This window comes from Papilio polytes, unplaced genomic scaffold (assembly GCF_000836215.1).
Source record: "Papilio polytes unplaced genomic scaffold, Ppol_1.0 DF823510.1, whole genome shotgun sequence".
NCBI lineage: Eukaryota > Metazoa > Arthropoda > Insecta > Lepidoptera > Papilionidae > Papilio > Papilio polytes.
Genome location: NW_013525694.1, coordinates 843671 through 868390, shown reverse-complemented (window position 1 = coordinate 868390; position 24720 = coordinate 843671). Strand labels below are relative to the sequence as shown.

Below are 24720 nucleotides of genomic sequence, written 5' to 3'. Positions count from 1 at the left end.
TGACATTTAATAGGAAATTAATATTCGATGAAGTTGAAACTCAACGTCGGAGCTCTTTAGTGAAATAGTATGCCTATAACGTCTATTGCGCAGTATTTACTTATTCAATAAGCAAGGCGACAGATGTTTAAAACATACCAAAATAATCACCATCTCCCCTACCTTATCTTACTCCTCTAAATAACTCTATCATCCATCATCTAAGTCATCACTCCCTTCTTGATTATGTCACCTTTCATGCAATCCATTCATCTCTTCCTAGGTCTTTTACCGGTGTACTTCCACACTAATAACTTAGTTCCCTCATGTTGTATGCGATTTATCTCTCATAACAAACTAAAACCATGCTAACCTATTACTCCTTATTTTTCTACCACTGGTGCTACTCTCAAACCTCCTCTAATATATCATATCTTATCCATTCGTGTTATTAAAACATCAAAAATTTAATTTAAAATAAATTGCAAGAAAGTATTTTATTCATTAACATTGTAAACTGTATGAATAGTAGGGGAAAAACACTAGCAGTACAGGTATGGGGTACAATACACCGGACTTACGGTTCGATGCATTCGTGCGTACGTCTTGTTGGCTTCGGGCGATATATGAACCTTATTTCGATGATTTAAGACCTATTTTCCAATATCTCAACAACGAGTACAAGCTATGTTATACGATACGATACCAAAGGATATCCGAAAGCCTTGGTATTCAATGGTTTTCGACGGATGACTTCTGTAACGTTGAAATTGGGGCATCGAAAAATCGTAGTAGTTCTCTTTAGTAAATTTTTTCCTAGAAACTTTATTGTTTGTGATATACATACATGCCATATCACAATGCCTGATATTATAAAATATATAAATTGTAAATACTCTAAACTGGACTAATGTGAAGAAATAAACTAGACAAACGCCATCAGTGACTTAATAATGATGTAATTTCCATAATATACATTAATAATTACTGTTTTATAGTAATTTCTTCAAATATGACCCTCATCTGTACCACGATATTACATACTAGCTGTTGCTTACGAGTTCGCCCGTGTAAAATTATAAAAAGAATCAAAAATATAGACTATATTACTCATTGATAACGTAGCTTTTTAATTGTGAAAGTTGTTTTGAAATCAGCCTTGTAGTTTTTGAGTTATTTCAATAAATATAAATATAAAAATCTTTATAATATTAATATAGATATTAGAATATAGATATCGGTATCGATATTACAATAAATTAGCGGCGAACCCCTCAATACATCACGTACTGACGTAGCCGTTGATTGATTGATTCCTTAATTGAGTTTCCACAAATGAGCTCTGTTTCTATTAACAAATATGTCGTCCCAAAATTAGCTGTCAATGTATTCCAGGTTCACTGTCCATTAACCTTTAGCGTAATGAGGTAAACAGATGTAACAGTATCTAATTGTTTCATATAATAGTAAGAGCCTTTAAGAAAATTTGTATATTGCTACATAAAATTTGTAATCCGTCAGTATAGTACAATGATCCGAGTGTATGAAAAAAAACATACACTTTTTTTCTATCTATTAATAAAGGACTGTGTTTGCAGATTCGTTACTATAAAGAGTAATATTATAAAGAAGAAAGATTTGTATTTTTTTATATTTTTTCAAAAATTCTTTCATCGTTAAAAAACTACGTTATCAGTGAGTAGCATAGGCTATATTTGTTATTATATTTTAATTTTACCCGGACGAAGTCGCTATAGCTAATCAGATATAAGATACATGACAAGTACATGGAAAAATTTACAGACACGTAATAACATGATTGTGGAGAACAGATGTCACTTGTTTGTGCCAAAAGATTGCGAAATGTCCGCGATTGACCTTTACAAGTAATGGTAAGATCCGTGCCAATGCCAACCACTGGCAAAAATGCTTTGATATGCCACAAGACGTGTGACTCGGTTACAATCTATATTTCTATTATATGATATCCAATATTAATAATGTGCTATACAATATCAAAATATCGATTTCTTTATCGACAATGCATAACAATTAATATTAAAAAAAAAAACAAGTTTCAACAGTCCACTGTAGTTTTTATTAAAGAAAAACAAAAGAACATTCTAGAACCAAGTAAGAGTTACAGTTGTAAAATCTATCTATACTATCTATACTATTAAAATAAAGCGTAAACACACACTTCTTTGTTGCCTAAGATGTAAGGAATTACAGCATATTTTTGAATAACTCTTTTTTTAATAAAAGCCCTACACTTACTTCACGCTTTAGGCTATATATTTTTACGCCATTAGACTTAGGGGGTAAATATTTTGGATAAAAAGCCTAATGTGGGAAAGAAACCACAAGTTGCTGCCAACATCAAGGAACCAAGATTGTCAAGGTTTGTCATGTCATGTGATTTTGACATTTGCAATTGATAAATTGACAAATGTAAACAAAAAAAATCATAACTTCATGCGGATGAAGCCGCACGGGAACAGCTAGTTTATAAAAAAATCAAAATATTACGTCGACATAATTTAATTACACAATTTAATTGTGAAGAAACCTACATAACTCTAGCTACACTAATACCTAAACAGTAATTTCATATCAATAAAAAATCATTATTGTATGCTTTTTAAGAAACCAGCACTAACATAATTAAAGTTGCAAAATATGAGTAAACACTTCGTATGACCATTATCATTTGTAATAGACAGCAGTAATCGATTAATGAATGGTAAATAACAAATCGATTATGCTGCTATTCGATTATCAAACAATATAATTTGACGGGTGTCAAAATGTATAAACTAGAAGCCTACGCTATCGATATCTCTCGCCTGCGTCTCACTTGAATTACGAGTCTTGATATTAATTTTTCGAATAATGTTTTGTATCTGTGCTTGTTTTTACTAAGAATATAAACAGGATGAGAAAGAGGCGAAAGGGATGCTGTGGCCTCCGTCTTTGTAGAGACCCGTAAATTCTTCTAATAAGAACTGCTCAAGTCAATAGGCTGGCAACACTTCTGCGTAAAGAAGATAAATGCTAACTTCCCTATCAAACGATACTACATCACTCAAGATTAAATATATCAATACTAGCTGTCGCCCGCGACTCCGTCCGCGTGGAATTAAAAAAATCAAAAGTAAGTACCCGGAATGTTCTTCCAGAATATTCTCTATATCTATACCAAATTTCACAGAAATCTGTTCAGCCGTTTAGGCTACAAACTCTAACAAACATCCAATCCATCCATCCATCTATCCATCTAAACTTTCGCATTTATAATATCAGTATGAAGTATGATTTAAAATTCATTATAAACCTGTATTCTATATTCTTGTCGTAACACTCCGATCAAACCGTTAAATTCATGCAATAGCTGGCATAAAACGTTCATTTTGTCTGTCACAATAAAAGATGCTTGTGAAACATATCGATTCGAAACGTGCAAGGTCAATTTCTGAATGATTCGGAAATCGATTTCGAATCGATACAAGAGAATCGATTTCTTCTATCGTTACAGACATTGACTGACCGAGACCTCTAACGTTATATAACTTGTTATCAGGTGTTATACCTTGAGAAAGCAACACGTGTTAAGCCAGTCGGGACAGATTTCACCGTGACAGATTGGTATGGACAACATAAGTCTCGTCGCGAAATGATTTATCAATTTTGATATTTTATAAACAAATTTCTCCCGCGAATTCGTAAGGTTATGGTATAACTCGTTATTATATTTCAAGCATAATATGTAGAAAGTTATTGTAAGTTATAATTCTTTACAAAAACTTGATTAAGCACTTAAAACAAAGTATTTATAATAATATATTTTGTTTTGGTAAAATTATTAAAATTAATAATTTTACCAAAAATCAAGCAGCTGAAGTACAAGAAGCAATGTTAATGCAAAATTCAATGTTAAACCTTTGAGAAATCTCAGATGTTAATGGCGTTTATCGAGTCCAGTGAATAGCAGATGATAATATTGTTTCTGTTAGCGATTGAATTATGTATGGGCCAATAAATTATGTAGATCGACTTCTAGCTCTATTAGTTTCTTTGACAGTGACACAGTTCCGGCCTGAACGAGGCTCATTAAAAACTGTTACCCGTCAGACTCCATTAAATCTTTATAAAAACTGTATAATACATTCTTATATCTCAAGAAGATCGTCGATGACGTCAAGTTTCAGCACTTGACATTCACATGTCTAGGGTTCGAATCCCGCTGTACCAATGTGATTTTCGATCTACAATTTCATATGTGCATAATTTACCTGACGTTCTTACTATGAAGGAAAACATTGTGATGCCTGCACATATCGTCGAAGAAATTCAAAGACATGGGTGAAAACAACCCGCCGTGCAGTGGATCAGTTGGTTGACTATGGCCTAATCACCCCTTACTAAGGGTAGGCTCCGAGCTCCTAAGTAATATTAAATCATGAAAATTCTATAAAACGTTTATTGCATCATGTGTATTGGACGAGTAAACACTTATATCTTCTACAGGATGACCTTTACGAATAATAATTAATATTGAATTAATCATGAGTTGAGATTGGATTGATCACCTCCCGATTTATGAACATACTCTAATGGTCTTGACATTTTAATACTAAACGATGCTCTAACATGTTTTTACCTTATCAATGTTTTTAATTTCAGAAATCATATAAATAAAATGCTATTCTTTGAAGACCTTGACTTATAGTTAGTCTAAACTAAATATTATAAAAAATTGTATTTTTGTAGGTATTGCAATAACTCAAAAACTACTGGGCCAATTTCACCATTAAAAAACTACGTTATCAGTGAATAACATTTGTTTTTTACTATTTTGTAATTTCATGCGGGTAAAGTCGCGAGCAATATCTAGTATATAATATGCCTATTGATACACTTTTACTACATTTATAACTACTGCCTACCTTATAAACGAGTGAAGCTTTTGACGTCTTATGTTATCTGAAAATAAAAAAAAATAATTTAATACAAATTTTGGCAATAGTTACAAAACATACCAATATATTGTCTAGAATTAATTCAGGGTTTAGTTACACTGGTAAAAAGTAACGGCCGAATACTGAAAAAAACATTTAAATTTGTAGCGTTTAAAACAAGACCATGCTTTAACTCCAAGTTCCATGAAAATTTTGAAGTCTTACAGATTGTAAGCGGCGATTACGAAGCGAAGTATTATTCGTTTCAGTATTCGACCGTTATTCACATTAGTTGTAGCTAATATGTCATCATCCACTCAGGTAATATTAAAAAGTTGTTAAATTATGTAACTGGTCTTATTTAATACAGCCTACGGCTATCATAGTTACTCACGTCTCAATTGAGTAATGCAATATAACATATTACTTCCAATGAAAGTGAAAATAAAGAAAGTAAAGGTGATCCGACGAGTTCATCGGCAGTCATTTTGTCAAAATAACGGATGCGGTTGTTTATAGCACCTGACAGTTGTGTGGGTGAGGCTTTACATTATCTATGGTAACAGAAATCAAGTAGCCAAATGTTATGAGAGCTTAGATAAGTATGCAACGCGTCATCAATATTTTAAATGTGCGTCAATAATAACATCAATCAAAGATCAAATATTAGTAGAAAGGTTATAAAATCAATTGAGAATTTTTCTCTTCACTTTAGTATTCAATTCAATAAAAACGTATTTGTATTTTCTACTACATTTAGTTTGACATGAAAGGACAATTAAGGATGTCACAACCCACGTATGGCCTTGATAAATTTATTGGTCAAATAAAACAAAACAAGGTGCGTTTGAAAATTCACGGTGAGTCAACGAGTAAAAAACGGTACTTCGAATCACCTTACAAGGATCAGATGGCCTGAAAGGAACGGAGAAAGTGCAACTAAAGAAAATCGGCCGAGATCTCTTTCATCGGAACATTCCGGTCCCTTGGCCGTCGCGCTTTGTCGATAATGTCAACAACCGAGATGGAACTCGATGGTTACAGTTATGAACTGTGTGTACAGTCATCAAAATACATCTCGATTTTATAATCACTATTCTGAACAACTACAAATACAGCATGGTAAAATCGAATCATAAAAATATCGTCATTATGCAAGATCTGTTTCATAATTCAGTACGTTGACTTTGTTTACATGTGATAAGATTGTAGCGATAAGAGACAAGCCATTATGGAATTGATCCTCCACTTTTTATCATATTAGCAGCCTTGGCTTCGTAAGGGTAGATTAGAAGTAGATGGGATATTTTAAAATAATAAATAACAATAATCAATATAGTTCATGCTTTTTAAGTCTGTGCATTAGGTATTTACTTTATTCATTTGTTAAAATCAATTTTTGTTTATATTGCTGTTAAACATATGTATTAAGTACTCCAAATCTTACAATTTACAATTGTAAATATTTAATTGAAATCACAGTAACATAAATTACATTTTTTCTTATCGCAAACAAAAAAATATATTTTACGGCAATTTTAATCACACGCTTTAATCTGAACACTTGTACCATACAAGTACTCATCGGCGTTGACGACGTGCAGTTGAGTGATGAATGCATGGCGCAAGTGCGGTTGAACTCTACAACGAACGGTTGTTGAATCCTAAACAGTTTTATAATTATATTTATCTACTAATTTATCTTACAATATACAGAAATAATAATTGAAGAATACGCCAAAAGTTCTATAGAATTAGAATTTTAGATGCAAGGAATTTTTAAGAATACTTTCGTGGTACACTCATTGGCATAAACAAGATTTAAAACGTGTAAATGACTGGCGTGTTACAGTCACGTAATTTGTAAAGACATTGTGAAATGTTCCCACGATTATCCGGAAGGAAATGACTATAAAAACGTAAAAATCAAGTACCAAGACATGCTAATTTCTATCTTAAAATAAACTTAACTTGCAGCTAAAGACTGCGAATCGAAAGCAAAGCGTTCAAGAATCAATTTACGTAGTCAACAAACTTCATTTTATTTAAATTCAACTAACGTATTCATCGATAACGTTCCCCTACTAATGTTCCAATTTTAAATTCTATTGCCCGCCGTTCTCGGCAAGAATCAAATCGAATAGCTACCATTTTGAAAACACTCGCTTAATTCGTTTCTTAAATGCACCATTTCATGTTTATAACATCGCCATATTGTGATTTCATAAACTAACTAAAGAACAAATAAAAAGTTATAAAGTGACGAAATGCGCGAACGCAAGTAAGAAATCGAGACATTCTTTTGTTTTGAATAAAAATGATCACATAACGTATAAAGACAGCACCAAACAAGATTAAAATAAACTTAAAAGATGACATTGAATACAAAATACAGAAACACCATCAAAATAACTAAATACATCGACTAAAACTAAAGTCGGTAAATACTCTGAAGTCTAACTTTCTCATACTTCATACATTACAAAACAATATACAATAGACCAATTATTAAGACAACGAGTAACGGATAACTATAACAATTATCGTAACGTGTTAGCACATAACGTTACATAAATAACTATGGAAAAACAAGTGCGTAACTAACCCCTGTCAATCAAACCCATGCATATTTAAAGAAGAAAAAATTACCGAAACACATTCTAGATTAACATTTTATATATTTTTTTGGTAAAATAAGTTTAGTTTCAGAAATTTTCTCATATTCGGGGTAGTTATTTTTTTTTCTACTGTCAAAATTTCCGAACCAAATAATGAAATATTAAATTGTTTATCTACAAACAAGAGTCGGTTAAATATTCTAATGTTACGAGTACAATAAAAACTCGTACAAACACCTGAGATCACACACGTTTTGTGAACGTATCCATTTTAAATGTTGTATTTCTGAATGTTTTAACAGATCGATTCTTTTGTATGACGTAAGTAACAATGGACATGTTTCTAAACTTTTTTCATATGCTCATTAGTATGAGGATAACAGGTCCGTGTCAAACAGGCAAGTTCGTTACATCGTCTACTTACTCTGCTTACTTATAGCGTGCGCCTTTGACTAAACTATCGCAGAACTATTTAGTCTCGCTTTGCTACCTGTGAGAGATTTTTAGTTGTGCAAATAAACAGTTGATTGGGTTGCGAAACAATTGACAATCGTAAAAGGTGAACAACTTAATCCATTACTTAAAATTACATCTAAGTTTTTAAAAATTTAATAATTATTAAAATCAATTCAAACTAAATTCTCTTTAATGTTGTAACAAACTTTAAAATGTTTTCCCCTTTCTCGAATGTATCCTCGGACGGAAAGTTTTGAGCAATATTTGCACATTCCACAAACAAGGGCCATGTAAAAGCACTTGAGTAAACACAGGCATTACAAATATTTTAATTAAAGGACAGAATGTTGGGTAAGACAAACCAAACAAATTGTAACCGGTTAATATAATTTAAAATGTAGTGGTAAAGTATTAGCTACTAGCTTTTGCTCGTGACTTCGCCCCCGTGAAATTAAAAATTAACAAAAAACATAGCCTATGTTACTCACAGATTAATTACCTTTCTAACGGTGAAAGAATAAGAATCGGCACAGCAAAAAAAGTCCAAAAATACAAATATTTCATTTGTATACCAGTTATAGATGTAGATGTAGATGTAGACGTAGATGTAGATGTAGATGTAGATGTAGATGTAGATGTGGATGTGGATGTGGATGTGGATGTGGATGTAGATGTAGATGTAGATGTAGATGTAGATGTAGATGTAGATGTAGATGTAGATGTAGATGTAGATGTAGATGTAGATGTAGATGTAGATATAGATATCGATATAGATATAGATAAAATGTGCCTTTGACAGTTTACAATCTATCAATAAATTCAAAATTAATATGGATTACAATTTTTTACAAATTTAATAGTATATTAACTGTCAACTTATCAGCTTATATCTTTACTGGTAAGATTTAGTTGAGAGCAAAATGCTGGGATTCAAGCCGACTAATGATATCCCGTCTCCTTTACCATTTCACTAATAGTCCTTCGATGTCTAAATTCCTTCTAAATTTAAGTCTCTGTATTTCATACTATGTAAAAATAAGTTGATACGGTGACTTAGTAACGCTCACGTCCCAACCATATTTTATTTCACGGTCATACGAATACGTGTTAATGAGGCTTGTAACACAATAAGTTTCTAATGATTTTAATGTTTTTAGATAAAAATATGATATATTCCTTTGCTTATATTGCTTAATGCAACAATTAAATGAATATTTTAATTACATTTTAATTGTTAGTTAAGTGGAATAACCTTTAGCGACATCGTTAATTGAAAATAGAGGTATGTTTAAAATTAAAATTTCTCGATTCGAGCTACAAATATATGTTTTTGTAACTTAACATAACTAATTCAATTAATTCTAATTAGAATGAATTACAAAAAATTAAAAGGAACAACTTTTCTAACGTAATATGACATGTAAAAGGAACTCAAAAGGGTTCAAATTGTTGGTAAAACGTAGTTCATTAGTATTCAAAACAACGTTCCCCGTAAATGTCACTGCGACCAAAGAATTCTTTACCTCCCACCTTTTCACACGAAATACTAATGAATGCACTTTGTGTTTAGAAAACTTTTATATGAATTCGGCGGTTAGCTTAATTAAAAATGTTCTCGTAAATTAAGCAGTTTACTTTGAGGTAATATTGTTAACTTATATGTACTAGCTGTTGTTCGCGACTTTAAAAAAATAGCCTATGTTATTCACAGATAAATTACGTGTGTAACGGTGTAAGAATTTTTAAAATCGGCCCATTAGTTTTTGAGTAATTCTTATACATACAAATCTTTCCTCTTTGTAAAAGTATTTATAGATTTTGAATAATAGTGTGCACATAAATCAATATAAAGTTTTCAATTACATAATCGGAATACAGTGGTAGAGCCCGCTTTAACATCTGCGCAAGAATGGACCGGCTCGCCCGGTGTAATACCACGACCACACAGAAAACAGGCGTGAAGTGGGAGTAATTCTGCGTTTCGTCTAATGAGTGTGGCGCCGGAGGCCTAATTTTAGTCCCATTCCCTTTCCACCCTTTTCTTAAGAGGAAAGGATGGGAAGGAAAAGTGCATTTGACGGGATAAAAAAAATATCTAGTTACATTACAATAGTCGTAACCACAGCTTTATATCTCTTTAAAATTCGTTACACAAAAACTTAACTTAAACATTACTTAGTAAGTAATAAAGTTAACATATAATATTAATGTGAATAAACAACGTATTATGCTTTGAAAAGTTTTAACATCTTAAAGGAAGTTTATCCAAATTACTTAATAAATTCAAATTTCAGAAGCTATAGCACATGCTTTGAGAAGTTTGCGTCGGAACTTCGTAAGAAGACGTCAAAGTTCTTTGCCTTCTTTTAATATCTTTAGTGTCGGCATACATAAATGCATATATGTATATCGCTTAAATTACTTTACATCTTGTAATGTGAGTAATAGAGATATTATATCTCTACACAAAACTCCAGTACATAAAATTAAAAATGTATCCACTATGTATTGAATGAACGATAACCAATGCACGCTAAGAAATTGTGTAGTTACAATTAATTGTATTTAGTTTAATTCAAAGAATTTAATTTAAAATAGTATTGTTATAGATTTTTTATATTGTCCATAATGTTTAAAACACTAGCTTTTGCCCGCGACTCTGTCCGCTACGTATTAAAAATAAATACAAAAGTAAGTACCCGATGTGTTCTTCCAGGCCATGCTTCACATCAATGGCAAATTTCATCGAGATCCATTCAGCAATTTAGATGTCACAATCTAACACACAAACTTTGCACTTATACGAGTAATATACCCGTAAGAAGTAAAACATGGCATGAAAGTTTTAGAAAACGAAATAAACGTTTGTTTGTTAACAAAATTACATGTATCTAATCTCTTAATCCTAAACTATTAACAAAACAATAACGCATTAGCACTGTTTAAACGAGGAGCGTCAAATCTCATGATGTAATTGTGGACACTGATAAAACCACGCGATCGGGCTTTCAATGGAATTAGACACGTGTCGGTGTTCGTTGTGTCAGCTTGTTAATTATTCATGTGTTAGACGTGATTACAGACTCGATGGATCAACATGTATTGTTAATTCGTTTGCACCTATGTTTAGATAAACATAATGCATTAACCTAAATGCATGCTTCATAAATATACGTTATTTTATAATGGTTTTTAACTGACGATAAACACGCTTGAGATATCTTCGTCTTGTTTTTCCTATTTGAGGTAAGGTCAAATTTATGTCTTAGTTTAGTCTTATTAGAATACAAAATATAGTCTATGTTACTCAATGACAACGTAGCTTTTTAATGTTTTTATATGGCCCAGTAATTTTTGAGTTATTTCAAAAAATAAAAATCCTCTTTACAATATTAGAATAGAATTATAAATGTATACTGTGTAATCAGACAGGAAATCTTTCTTTAAAATTTAGTAACCGTTGTGAAAAATAAGAATCTCGTAAGTAAAGTAACGATACAAGTCTATAATAAGGTCTGTATACTTTTAATAGGCGAAGATATATGAATTATCAACTGCATTGTACTCAAAAGAAAAGCACTTTCGTTGACTATTTAACCAAATTTAATCCGTGCGATAAGTTTCACGTGCTTTCTATTCGCGGCCGTTGTCGTTTCGTTGATTGCGTATTCGTCGCCGGTCACACACGTACCATCGCCCTCTTTGAAGATCAATACAATACAAGGATATATTTAGAAATTACCGTATGTCCAAGAATCTAACGAATTGTGGTGAATAGAATAAGCATTAGATAGCTGCAGTATTGGCCTGTCCCACCAAATTGTAAATTGTCTGATAACAATCCAACGTGTAAATGATGGAAATATCTGATTTTGTTCCCTTATCTGACTTATTTTTAAGCTATCGGAGCTACCAGCCAGTGGTGGGCTAGTCCCTAAGTGTAAACATTATTAAAATACCATTTATTTCTAATAATTTGTTTTATCATTAAATGGTTTCTTTATTAGTCAAAACTGACAATTATTATAACCGATAAAGTATCTACCGTTTATAAGGCTTTCCGTCGAAATTTTGTTGTTTTTACCGATGTCGTTACATACATATGCGAAATCAATTACTCACACAATTTACCAGATTGTACAGTTTAAAAATTACTTAGTAGACATTACGTTAACTTATTGCAATAAGACATATAAAAGGAAGACAAACTAAAAAGTAAATGCCAACCTCCTAATAGAGCTTGTACGAAATCTTAGATTACACAGATTAAATATCGATCTACAGATTGTCGAGATGTTTTATTTTCCTAAAAGAATTACTACGAAAGAACCTCAAGGAAAACAAAAGAGAGTGGGACCTTATAATAGATAAGAACATGTAAAGAAAACAGTAAGACCACAGTGGATCGAATTCGCAAAATCAAGAGAAAACTGGCTGGCTTTGGAAGAGGCCTTTACTCGCAGAGAGGTACCCGCAACTAAGACGTAATAAAAAATACCAACTAGTCTACTTACTTTTAATGTAATTTACATCCATCGATCTATTACATAGAATTTTTAAATGTCTAATTAAGTAGTTAATTAAAAGAAAAATTGTAATGTAAATTATAATCACTATGTAGGAATATAGAGGCTTTTTTATTTCTATTTATTAAACGGTTATTCCCTTTAGTACAAACTAAAACCTTTACAAAGTGAACAACAGAAAGCGTTGAAGTGTCATTCCAAAAAAAATTCTAACAAGAAACAATTGTCAAACAAATACTTGAACGCGAAAAAGTAAACATAGAACCGTTAATGGCGGGTGAAAGTCAAGATGGCTTCCTTTTTCTCACGACAAATGAGAATCTTGTGTTGATTGACGACACGGAAACGAGATAAAGGCTTAGGTTGAGTAACCTCTGGCTTACACGGCTCAGTGGTTATTTCACTAATTAGATGAGTACATTTTGCAAATGTCAACTTGTAATTGTATTACGACACTATAAAACGTTTAAGTTGTAATTCTTTGGACTTTATAATCATAGTTACTAATATTTTAAATGCGAAAGTTTCGATGGATGGATAGATGTTTGTTAGAGTTTGTAGTCAAAACGGCAGAACGTATCTAAGATGAAATTTGGCATCGAAGTGGAACATAGTCTGGAAGAACACATAGACTACTTTTTTATTTTTTTAATCCCACGCACGAAGTCGCGGGCGAAAGCTAGTAATAACTTACTTTTGTCTGCGACACGGGCCGCGTGTACTTAAAAAAAAGTGAGTATGTGTTCTTCTAGTCTATCATCTATGTACGTCCATGCCAAATTTCATCGAAATCCGTTCAACTGTTTAGGCTACAGACTCAATATCCATCCATCCATCTAAACTATCGCATTTATAACATTAGTATAAAATTAAATGCTGGAGTATTTGACGTTTTATGTTACACTATTAAACAATTACGAATAACTGTTGAGATATTTATAAAGGAAGAAATGGAAGTGGTGTTGTGTATGCATAAACATAAGTTGCTTCGCTGTGACTATGTAAATAAAGTTAATTCACCGATGAATCTCGGTTATGTTTATAAAATGTACTCTAAATGTTAAGAAATATACAAATGCTGATTTAATATGTTTATTCTAATTTGTTTTATTATTAATCGTAATACATGATAGTTTAGAAATAAAGCTTTCGTGAAATTAACGATGGCTTTCTGTGATGTTTTTTTGACAAGATTTCATTTTTAAGTCTTGATTTCTTTCTTCGTTCATATTAACCAACAACTCATAGTATATTTATAATTTTTGAAATTCAATAATGTTAAGAAATATATGTTACTCACTGATAAAGTAGTTTTTTATTGGTTAAAGATTTTTGGAACAACCCAGAAGTTTTGGAATTATTTCAATACAGACAAAAATACAAATCTTTTCTCTTAATACTAGTATAGATGAAGTAAAAGGAAATCAGACTCATCTTAAGTGAATAGATGAGATGATACCGAAAGTTTTATTGGAGATTAGAGAGTCGACAACCCTAACGTTAGTGTAAATCTAGATTTCCAGCGAGCGGCGTGTATCGGGGCGATCTTATTACAGGAATTAGTGAGGCGTGACGCCAGAGGTCGTTACCAGAGAATGCTAGACTCTACATTTTAAAAAGAACTCGTTCAAACTTTTACAAATTTTTTTCTCGGAAAACTTTACAGACATACGACATTTTGTATTTTTTCGAAAAAAAAGTTCTTTAACTGCAGTAAATCTTTCACTTGGTTCATTTACGCTATTAAATCTCAAGTAACACTTTTCTCTTAAAATCATTGGTTTAATGTCAAAAGTTTATTACAAAATTCAAACTATACGATGTCTATATATCGCATGAAGGCGCCAGATGAATAAAATTTTACCCGAATGCGATTTATAATGCGTTTGGACGGCAGTACAGTTGTATCCTAAATTATACATAGAAAGAAAAATTTGCATGTATTGAAATAAATCAAAAACTACTAGGCTGATTCAAAAAATTCTTTCACCATTAGAAAGCTACATTATCGTTAGATAACATAGACTACATTTTTGTATTTCTTGTAGACGAAGTCGCGAACCACAGCTTGTAACAAATGTTATATTCTTCTTGAGATATACATAGGTATTTCCGAAATAATAGGTGCCAAGACAAATAGTAACAAAGACAAATCGTTATAGAAGTCGGTTGTATGTGGTTGGGTGGCAGGAAGTTGCGCGAAAGCCACGCGGTTGTGGAAGGTGAGATCGGATCCTCCATTAAACTGGCATTCTTGCAATTGTAACTGGTCAAAAGAAATGCTAAACTGTCAGCTTAATTCAAATTTTCATAAGACATGTAAAACAAGATGATAATTCAGTTATGTTGGATTATTCCCAACCGTCTGCCCGCTCTGTCCCCATGTGGGGACAGATGAGAGTAGAATGTTTCATCCGTCCCACATTTTGCGACGAGGGGACGGTTGGAACTTATTTTCTTGGTTAACGGTTTCATCTGTCACTTTATTGGTGATAGTGGTACTAAACGGTGGGACGGGTGAAACTTTTTATTCTCATTTGTCCCCACGCGGGGACGGATCGGGGTGACGGTTGGGGATAACCCGTTATGTTGTACTTCATACTGTATTTTTAATAACAACAAATTCTTTAAAAAATAAAAATTTAGATGTCATTTGATTCAGGACGTTTTTTATTCATTTTGTTATTCAATACATATGCGTCAAAGAGTAAATTATATGAACAAAGAGCAAACAATTCAAGACATTGACACCTAAACCACAGCCGGATCTTTAAACTGGTAGTCTAGGTTATCGGCGAGATCTGTCTCATGTTGCGAACGGGGACCTCGGAATAACCTTGCTTATTTTATTACCTTGAATTATTAAAAACTTTATCATTATTTTAAGTATATCAACATTTTATACAGACAAATGCAAATGGTATATTGGTAACAAAAATTACCAGTACTTTTAAGTTCTTTCAAGTCTTCGTACATCGCTTTCGTTTGTTTTTTGATAGAAGTCGTTTTTTTTTCTAGTATTATGAAAAGGTGTAGTAAAGATAGATGTTCTCCATTTCCAAAGTCGTCACGGCCGCACTAAATATCTCAAACGGTATTCGTGACTACGGATTACTATGTTTTGAAATCTTAATAGCTATAGATAAGATCGAAGGAAGGGAATAATTCTATACACGTTTCGAGAAACTGGAAATGGTCGATTAAAACACAAGGCGAGGTCCTTGACTTATGGAACAAAGCGTTGCGTCACATTGTTTGATAGACAATTGTATGGTCTCACGAACTAATTCAAAACAAACGTGTATACGTCATTAGATATGTTATTTTTAATTAAGGACCATTTCCGTCAAACGATGGAATGTTTTCTATGAATGAAACTATTAATTGTGTTTACAATCAGGTTAGTAGTAGTTAGTAGGAAGAAGTAGATAATTTTGCTGCCCTTACAAATTATGGATGTTCCAAAAGTTGTTTTTGCAAGCGACTGAATCCATAGAAAGAAGAAATATAAAACACTAGGCTTTGTAAGGCCCTCTCACATTCTGACAGATGTTAATTTATTTTAATAGTTATTTTAGTTTTCTATGGAGAGTATTTCTCTACATAAAATAACCTAAATTTATGTAATAAGTAAACATTATTCATTTTGTCTCTCCCAAACAATTGGTCTAGTTTCGTTCGACCACCGGCTATTGACATCTTTTGTCTTTAACGATAGAGATTCAGAGAGCAATCTCGATACGACGTCACCGGACACTGACCCCGATACGAAATCTAACAATTTTCCACTTCGAGTGGCATTTCGAAAACATCTGTCGTCTGCATTGCGAATACAAAGATAATTTACCATCGAATTCAGTCTTATGTTCAATGCCATTAGATCTATTTTCCATTGAACTTGAAACTAACAATTTTGTTCAATATGCAGCTTTGCTTCATTGAATCGTTAAAACGTTTGGTTAATGTAATTTCTTTTCACGCTTAAACACTTTCTGTTGGTGTTTAAAGATTGAATTCCTATGTAATTAAACATTAAATTTTAGGTAACATACTATACTAATATAATAAACAGGAAAGATTTGTATTTTTAGATTTTTGTACATATTGAAAGAACTCAAAATCTACTGGTCATATTTCAAAAAATCCTTACCCATTATAAACTATGTTATTGATGAATAGCATAGGCTTTTTTACATTTTTTTTGGTTTCAGGTGGACGAAGTCGCGAGCAATAGCTAGTTATTATTATGTGTGTTAATCAAAAAGCTAAGGGCTCCATATTATGGGCATTGCTCAGTTCGACTTAATTGTATACTGTTTCAACATAGATATTTGTAATTATGTATTGTGCTTCTACATTGTTAATAATGTATCACAATAGCTCGAGTTAATTGATACATAATGCTTCATACATTAAGCCGCCCTTTGTTATAGTTGGCTATAATGTTCATGAAAATATTATAATCATGAAAGATTATTTAAAACGTATTAAATGATTATTTAAATTTAATGTAAACTGGTTATCAAAATGTGTCATTCATTTTTTTTCTTTTTTTTAATTAATATTTTAAACCCCAGTTGTTATTATATACTAAGAAATAATCAAAGAGTTAAAAGCGTAACTGTTTGTTTCAAGATGAAACGAAATTTGAAAACCATAGATTATAAATATTTTGACGTTCATATCGTTACATAGTCACAGATAAAAGCAGGCACAGATAATAAAAAGAAATAACGGAACAGTTACAACTGAATGGACCGCCAAAGTCTAGATTCCAACGCGAGCGAACCTCGATAAGTTTTTTATCATAGTTTCTCTTTTATTCCGTCCGAGGAAGTTACGCGGAGCGCTAATGTCGACGGAGATAATTCCAGAATATCATTTAGATATAAATCATTAAATTGGAAATATTTAACACGTAAATTTTTACAACATATATTAGTAAATTATTATTTTCTACGTTAGTAAAACATTGTGGAGCCAATTAGGCTAAAACCTTTGTATGTACAATTCCAAAATTATCTATCATAATATTAACATTACTAGATAACTTTTAAATTAAAAAAATAATTGAAACAAACCAAAAAAGTCTAAGAACGTTTTTCTGTCACTTAAACTGTAATTTTACCTTTCACAACACCCAACAAAGTGCAATGTTTTGCAGTAGAAGCAGTCGAGTAAGAAACCTTACGTAAACTGATGATCATAATGATTCCCAAGTTAATAGGACTAATAAACACCAAGCTACGAGTATAGGTTAAAGCATCAAACATCAGCATAAACTGATTAGAAATTTTGTAGCAATTATGTTAAGAAACCTAATACAGGTAAAACGTAGAACAAACATTAGGACCTAATAAAAACGTTATTGCAAAGAGATACAACTATCACACAAAATAATTTCGATATTTGATAAACTCATAATTCCAAAATCCATAATTCTCTACACACAGAATCTTATAAGGGACACTTAAAATAATTAAGCCTAGATTTCCCGTAATCATTGCCAACATAAACTGAACACGAGGGTTAGACAATTGCTCCATAATAAAACAACACTTGGCAGCCAACATAAATACACGGTATCAATTACTTTAAGCCGTTGACGCTAATTCATAACCCCTATTTAATCCTGATTGAACCAGGGATTTAAAACAGCATTAGATCAACTTCAGATGTTAATAACATGTAAGATTCGTTACACAACACTCGCGTTTGTAAATATAGTTAATTATCCTTCATAACACATAGTTGAACATTTTCAATTATCTATAAATACATGTTGATATCCACCAATTACCAGATAAGGGTAAAAACGAGTCAGCTGTAATGTACAATAATCGAAGGCTAACCTTCTGACAATAAATATTAAAGCAAGCTCGCTTCTTAATAACTAAATACAAGACAATCTTACTACTATAAATGAGAAAAATTATATGGATGGATGTATGTTTCATCTACAGTCTAACACGACCACCCATGGCCCCACTGAACCACAAATCATATGCCCATGGATGGATGTTTGTTGGAGTTTACTGCGCGAACGAATCTCGATTAAATTTGGTATAAGTTTTTTTACCTTTTCTTTATATAACGTAACAAAAACGATCTTCGTAAATCACTCTGGTATTACACAAGATTCCAAACAAATAATGTTAACAACCTTTCGTCAGCGACTCCGTTCGTTCTTCCAAACTATCCTCTACATCTAAATTGCATCAAGATGTGTTCAGCCGTTTAGGCTACATACTATAAAAAAATCATACATCCATCTATCTAATCTTTCATAAATCACATTAGTGTGAAATATGATATCAAATGACTAAATTTATCCGTTTTTAAACAAGGTTCTTAGCTGTATTTGTTAGAGCTATTACATTTCTTAGTAACACAATCGTACGGTGTGGTTGAGTATAATTGTGTCATGGAGTATTATCGCTGTGCAATATTGTCTATAAGCATTGATAATGCCCGACGTTCCCATACTGCGTGCACGCCATTATGAGCTAAATTAAGCTTGTAATATTGTCGTGCGTATAAAAGGCGCTACGCAAACTATATAACAGGTTACTTGCTATTATTTCTATATTGTTTTTTGTAAGAAGACTATGGTGTATTGCTGTTTGGAAAATTAGGTATTAGTAATCTTATCTTACTAAAATATAAATGCGAAAATTTTGAAATTTTGACGTATGGATGTTTTTTTAAAGTTTGCTGCTTAAACGACTGAACGGATAGCGATGAATTTTTACATGGATGTAGAGGTTACTTTTGTTTTTTCATTCCACGCGGAGGGAGTCGCGGGCTAAGCTAGTATTCTACTAAAAGTGTTTAAGTAATAATTTATTAATAGTAACATTTAGTATATGACTTTAGTCTGCTAATTTACAAGCTGTGTTGTAGAATTTCTTTAAAAGTTTACTTTATCTTTGAAACATGTTGTTCTTAAAAAACACAGTAGCTAATTTAATATTATTTTAGAAACGAGATAACATATTAAATTTGTTTTATTCATAAAATAACAAAACATAAACTCACGAGGCCGTATCCAAAAGACATATGAATGGATTTACGACATCATGGGCTGTTCAGTATCTCTCCTTGAATGTTAAAAGAAATCTCGTATCGCACGCAACGTTTTCACATATTCCATATAGAGACGACTTGTTTACGTGTGTTTGTGCACACAAGTATTACACCTGTTTTTACACGTGTGTTGTTTACGCATCGAAACGTTTAGAGACGTGTCAGTGGCATTGAAGTCGTTTGTTAAGAGATTTCAAATAACATTAGCGCACACCTTTGACTAAGCTATCGGAGGACAGTTGTGCGATTGTCGAGTGTTTCGCCGCCAATTCAATTGTTTTAAACTGTCAAAGATGTGCGTCCGCTCTAAGATTTAATATTATGTTAGTATCAAAAGATGTAGGAATCAGGTAATTATTACTTATGTTATTCAAAAACTATATTCTATTTTAATTTTAGTTTAACTGAGAATAAACTAAAGGTTACTAACCTTTCGACAATTACATTCTCGGAAGTTCAGTTACATATAAAACCATTGTAAAATCACCAAGCATGATGATCTCAAATACCACAATCATAATTACTCTTAATACAAAATCTCTGATTCCATTTAAAATCGAAGCAAAATTAATTCAAACAGGAAATACCGTTAGTTTTGTTCATAGATTTTTAACGTTAACAAACGTATAATTAAACAAATCGAATTCCTGAACTTGAAACGACTCTTAACAATAGCAAATAAATAAAAAAAGAATAGGACCTGACATTAGAAACTTAACCTGTCTTTTAAACTTAGTTAAATAAGTGACAGTTCATTTGGTTCGAACCTACAGACAGAATAAAGCGATTAGCATTTACTTTTATCAATACTGAAACAAACAACATCCATTTCTATTCTACAATCTTAAGGTTGAATTTCGTTTGTACTTTATTACTGTTACGACGTTTTAGGATGCTGCACTTCAAGAGTCAAGTCAGTACAATGGACCAGTTTACGACCATAAATGCTATACACAACTATACGCAATACATTTTACTCACGTGTTAACATTCAATATAAATGAAAGTAACCACCTTCCCTAAACTGAACATGATTTCATCGACTGTGCAATATATTTTTTTTACTCCTCATATTCTAACTGACTAATGCAATAAGGAATAATTATTGTTAACAGGCGTGAAGTGGAAGCAATCTTTCCCTTCCACCTTTTTCTTAATAGGAAAGGATGGGAAGGAAAAGTGGATTTGACGGTGGATGAGACGCATAAGAAGGGGAAATGTCCTCTTAATCCTCTTAGTCCTCCGTCAATTAAGGGTAGGCAACGCATCTGCAATTGCGGATGCTTATGGGAAGCGGTCGCTTTTCATTTAGGTGGATTCAGATAGCCGCTTGCTCGTTTGCCACCTTATATTATAAAAAAAAATATTAACAGACGTTAACAAACATTTATTTGCTATTTTTACCTGAATAATAAGTAGTTTATTTTAAGGAAAAGGTTTAAAAATCTTAAACGTCAGAACACAGCTAGTAATAGAATTAACTGATCGAATCATTAGAGGTTTAATTGAATACCGAAATGCGTATACATTTACCGTAAAACGTAAGGAATGTGTCGACTCAGAGCGAATACGGAAGCAAATAAAGTTGTAAAGCGAAAAATGTTCACGCGCGAGATGCCTGAGCATAGACGGGACGCAACTCAGTCTACGTATACTCAAGCAAGCGCAGACTCAAGCATACACGGACTCAAGAATGCACAAACTCACGAATGCGCTGAAGCGTGAAAATATGCTACAAAGGCAATCCGATTCGTGTATTCTAATCTTATGGTATGCTTGCGTGTGGTTGGTACATCTGTCTTCACACTAAAGTTACCAGGGTCACAGAATTATGCGACTCAAATTTACATGCCAACCTTTACGGAAGTTAAAACAAAACACTAACGTTAGAAGTAAGGGATTTTTTTCTTTTGACTGAAATGCCACTATTTGCCTTGCAGAGGCATTTACAGATTCACCGAGCTTGAGGTGGCCGAGCATAGGTGGCGCTTAGTCTAAACCTCGTTTATGAGTATAAGGCTCGAGGGCTCCCTCAGGGGTCTAGGCACGGGCCGTTATTTAGTTAAGGTAAGGGAATTCACCATGTTAGAACCTGTAACTACTGTGTACTTTGTACTTGATTGCAAACATGTTTTATAGTTTCAACTAGAATTAATGGTTCAGCAGTCACTATTACGTTGAGATTATGCTCTAATGTATAGAAGTGTATAAAAACAGTTAAAACATGCCTAATTTTCGATGAGATTTATTTACATTAACCATCTGCTAGTGTTGCTTATTTTAGTCGTTTACATTTATGACGTTGACTGCTTACATTTGACCTTTTACAGTCGTATGACGTCATAGTACACTATGTTTGGACAAACGCCATATTTGTGATATCTTCTAGTAAAGTAATTTGCACAAGGAAGTTAATACGAAATGCGAAATAGTCGTGTATTTTCTGAATTAGTTGCTAAAATATTCGATTCATTCGATGCAAAGATTCTGATGTGCACGGTTCCTATTCAAACCGAATTCCAAAACTAATTAATGAATTTTCATAACATAAGCTTAAAATATAAATTGCAACGGTTAAGAAATATAAGATTTTACAAATAGACTTATAACGACAAGTAATTCTTGGTGGAGACCAACTCGTACCAATAGTACAATTAAGAAGTACAGTAACGATTTTAGAACAGTTGTATTTCCTAAACAACATTTTATTCTGAAGTTTTCGATATTAAACCTGATTCCGTCACGTTACCACGGTACAAATGGTCAAGTATCAAAATTAATCGATTCCGTATCGCATTATAAACAGTTACAATCAATTTACGATTTGTCGCGGCGAGGAAATAACTTGCTGATGTGATGTAACTCTACTACGTACGGGAGCTAATTCATTTTATTTTAACAGAATTGATACAATATCAAAGTCTAGTTTAAATCTGATAGTTTAGTATAGAAGAAGAAAGAGGCATTAGTAGCAACGGAAGATTTAAATGCTAGGATGGATTTTTGTAATCCTGGAATTAAAAAAAACTAACTAAATTTTTATTTTTTTAAATCAAAAAAACGAAATCAATCAGCTTCAATCTTTAGCTCAAAAATAAATATCTCTAGAGATTTTCTCGATTCCACTTGTTTTTGACAGCAGATTATCAGCATCGTGTCATTTGTTACTTTAGTTAGTACTAGTTTTCGCCGGCGACTCCTTCCGCGTGGAATTAAAAAAAAATCAAAAATAGATAGCCTACGTGTTCTTACAGACTATCATCGAGATCTGTACCAAATTTCATCGAAATCCGTTCAGCCGTTTAGGCTACAAACTCTAACAAACATCCATCCATCCACTTAACTTTCGCAATTATAATATTAGTATGATAGTATACTTCAACCGATCTAAACATTTCGATACAAACCCCAAAAACAAGCGAGAATAATGGGTTTTAAAATCACACGATAGAAAAGTGGTATTGAATAAATCGCATATAGAAAGCCAATTATTTACGCATATTGCTTTCGAAATTTCACCGCGTTGCGCAACGAACTCGTATAGGCAAAAAGTCGCGGATTACTGTCGCACGGTGGTATCGCGTTAACATGCGCTTTTAGCTTTTATGAAAATAAACACCGACACTTTATTTCAATATCACTGGCATAACAATTAACTGGTTGTACGATTATTGTATCGATTTATCGTTAATTTCTCACTAATAGTCATTTTTTACAAGAAATTTACTGCTTAAATAACAATTAAATGACCTTGAAAGGGGAGAAACGTTCTATAAACAAATTTATATTATCAAGAGCTACCAAGTGAATGTGTTTTGAGAACCTTTTATACTTGCCGCATCCGCTTCCTTCGATCTTATCAAGTAAGCTTGACAGAACTGTACAAAGTAATGTAAAAAGTGCATCTGCATAAACTTTTGATTATTATGCTATTTAAAACATGTTACATTACTTTATTTTATTTGGCATTTCGAACGTGTTCAAATGCAAGTTAATTGCCATAAAAACTTCTTACTATAGACACCTCAAATGCATGACCTTTGCTTAATTTTATTGTACTATAATTTCAATAATAGTCTAACTCTTATTATTAACATTTTGTTGATAACTAAAATATCTGTTAAATCTCAATGTAGATTTGTATTACAAATTCAATAGCCTTTAACAACAAAGTGGATCAAAACGTAGATACATTTGGCTCAAAACATTCAATAACATAAAAAGATACCGTTCACGGGTCAATACATATAGATGGTACACAAGCGGCGCGTTCAGATCATACGGCACGAAGCTAACAACACTAAAATACTTTTTGCAGTACAATTACACGGTTTGTTAGACTCACGCACGCTAAAGCCGATTTAACGTTTTTAATGTTTTAAATCGGTTTAAACCGAATACATTCCGCCGTTCGATGCTTTCAACTGTTAAATAGATACAAGTTTGAGTTCAATTAAATGCAATGTAACCGTTATGCAAATTAACTTAGAAATGTATGATTTTAGACATCTTTTTGGCAATACAATGCTTACTGTGTTTGTATCATAAAGTAAGGACAATCGATCCAAAGTGTTCACTAGAGAGGATGGGTTCAGTTATATAAAAAATTCGTTTTCGTCTTGAAGGATTCTAAGTAGTACAAAAAATTCAGTACAGTAAAATTTACGAGAACGACACTCTCTATGAATACCGCAATCAAGGTGGGGTGAAAATACTTGTGAATCTGTCGAAATTGATGCTTAGCAGACTAACTATACCTAGATTTCTTGTAACGCGGGTGAAACCTAATTTGTTATAAATAAAACCTTTTTTTGCAACCGTGTGTTTCTATTACATGGAAAAAAATTAAACCCTAAAACTTCGATATTTGTAACGTCATAATATTAATGGTAATTTAAACAAAGGCTATGTAATTTCATAACAAAACATAGAAATGTACGCAAAAGTCAAAACATGTAACAAGGTCTCTAGGACATCACGTAAGGCACTCACAATTTCCATACAAATTACGGTCACTTTCGAAACCCGAACGATACTGTCCAACTGATTTTACCATTGTCTTATCCAACAATCGGCTCTGTACACTTACTTGCAAAA

At 32.4% G+C, this 24720-nt stretch overlaps 1 protein-coding gene across 2 annotated transcripts in view; it reads right to left on the bottom strand.

The window, feature by feature from the left end:
• Positions 1-24720, bottom strand: part of LOC106104617 — a 99440-nt gene that overhangs the window by 64180 nt on the left and 10540 nt on the right. For both annotated transcript variants that reach the window (XM_013284714.1, XM_013284712.1), the window contains exon 2: positions 4926-4962. The gene's annotated coding sequence lies outside the window, so the exon portion shown is untranslated. The remainder of the gene's footprint in view (positions 1-4925; positions 4963-24720) is intronic.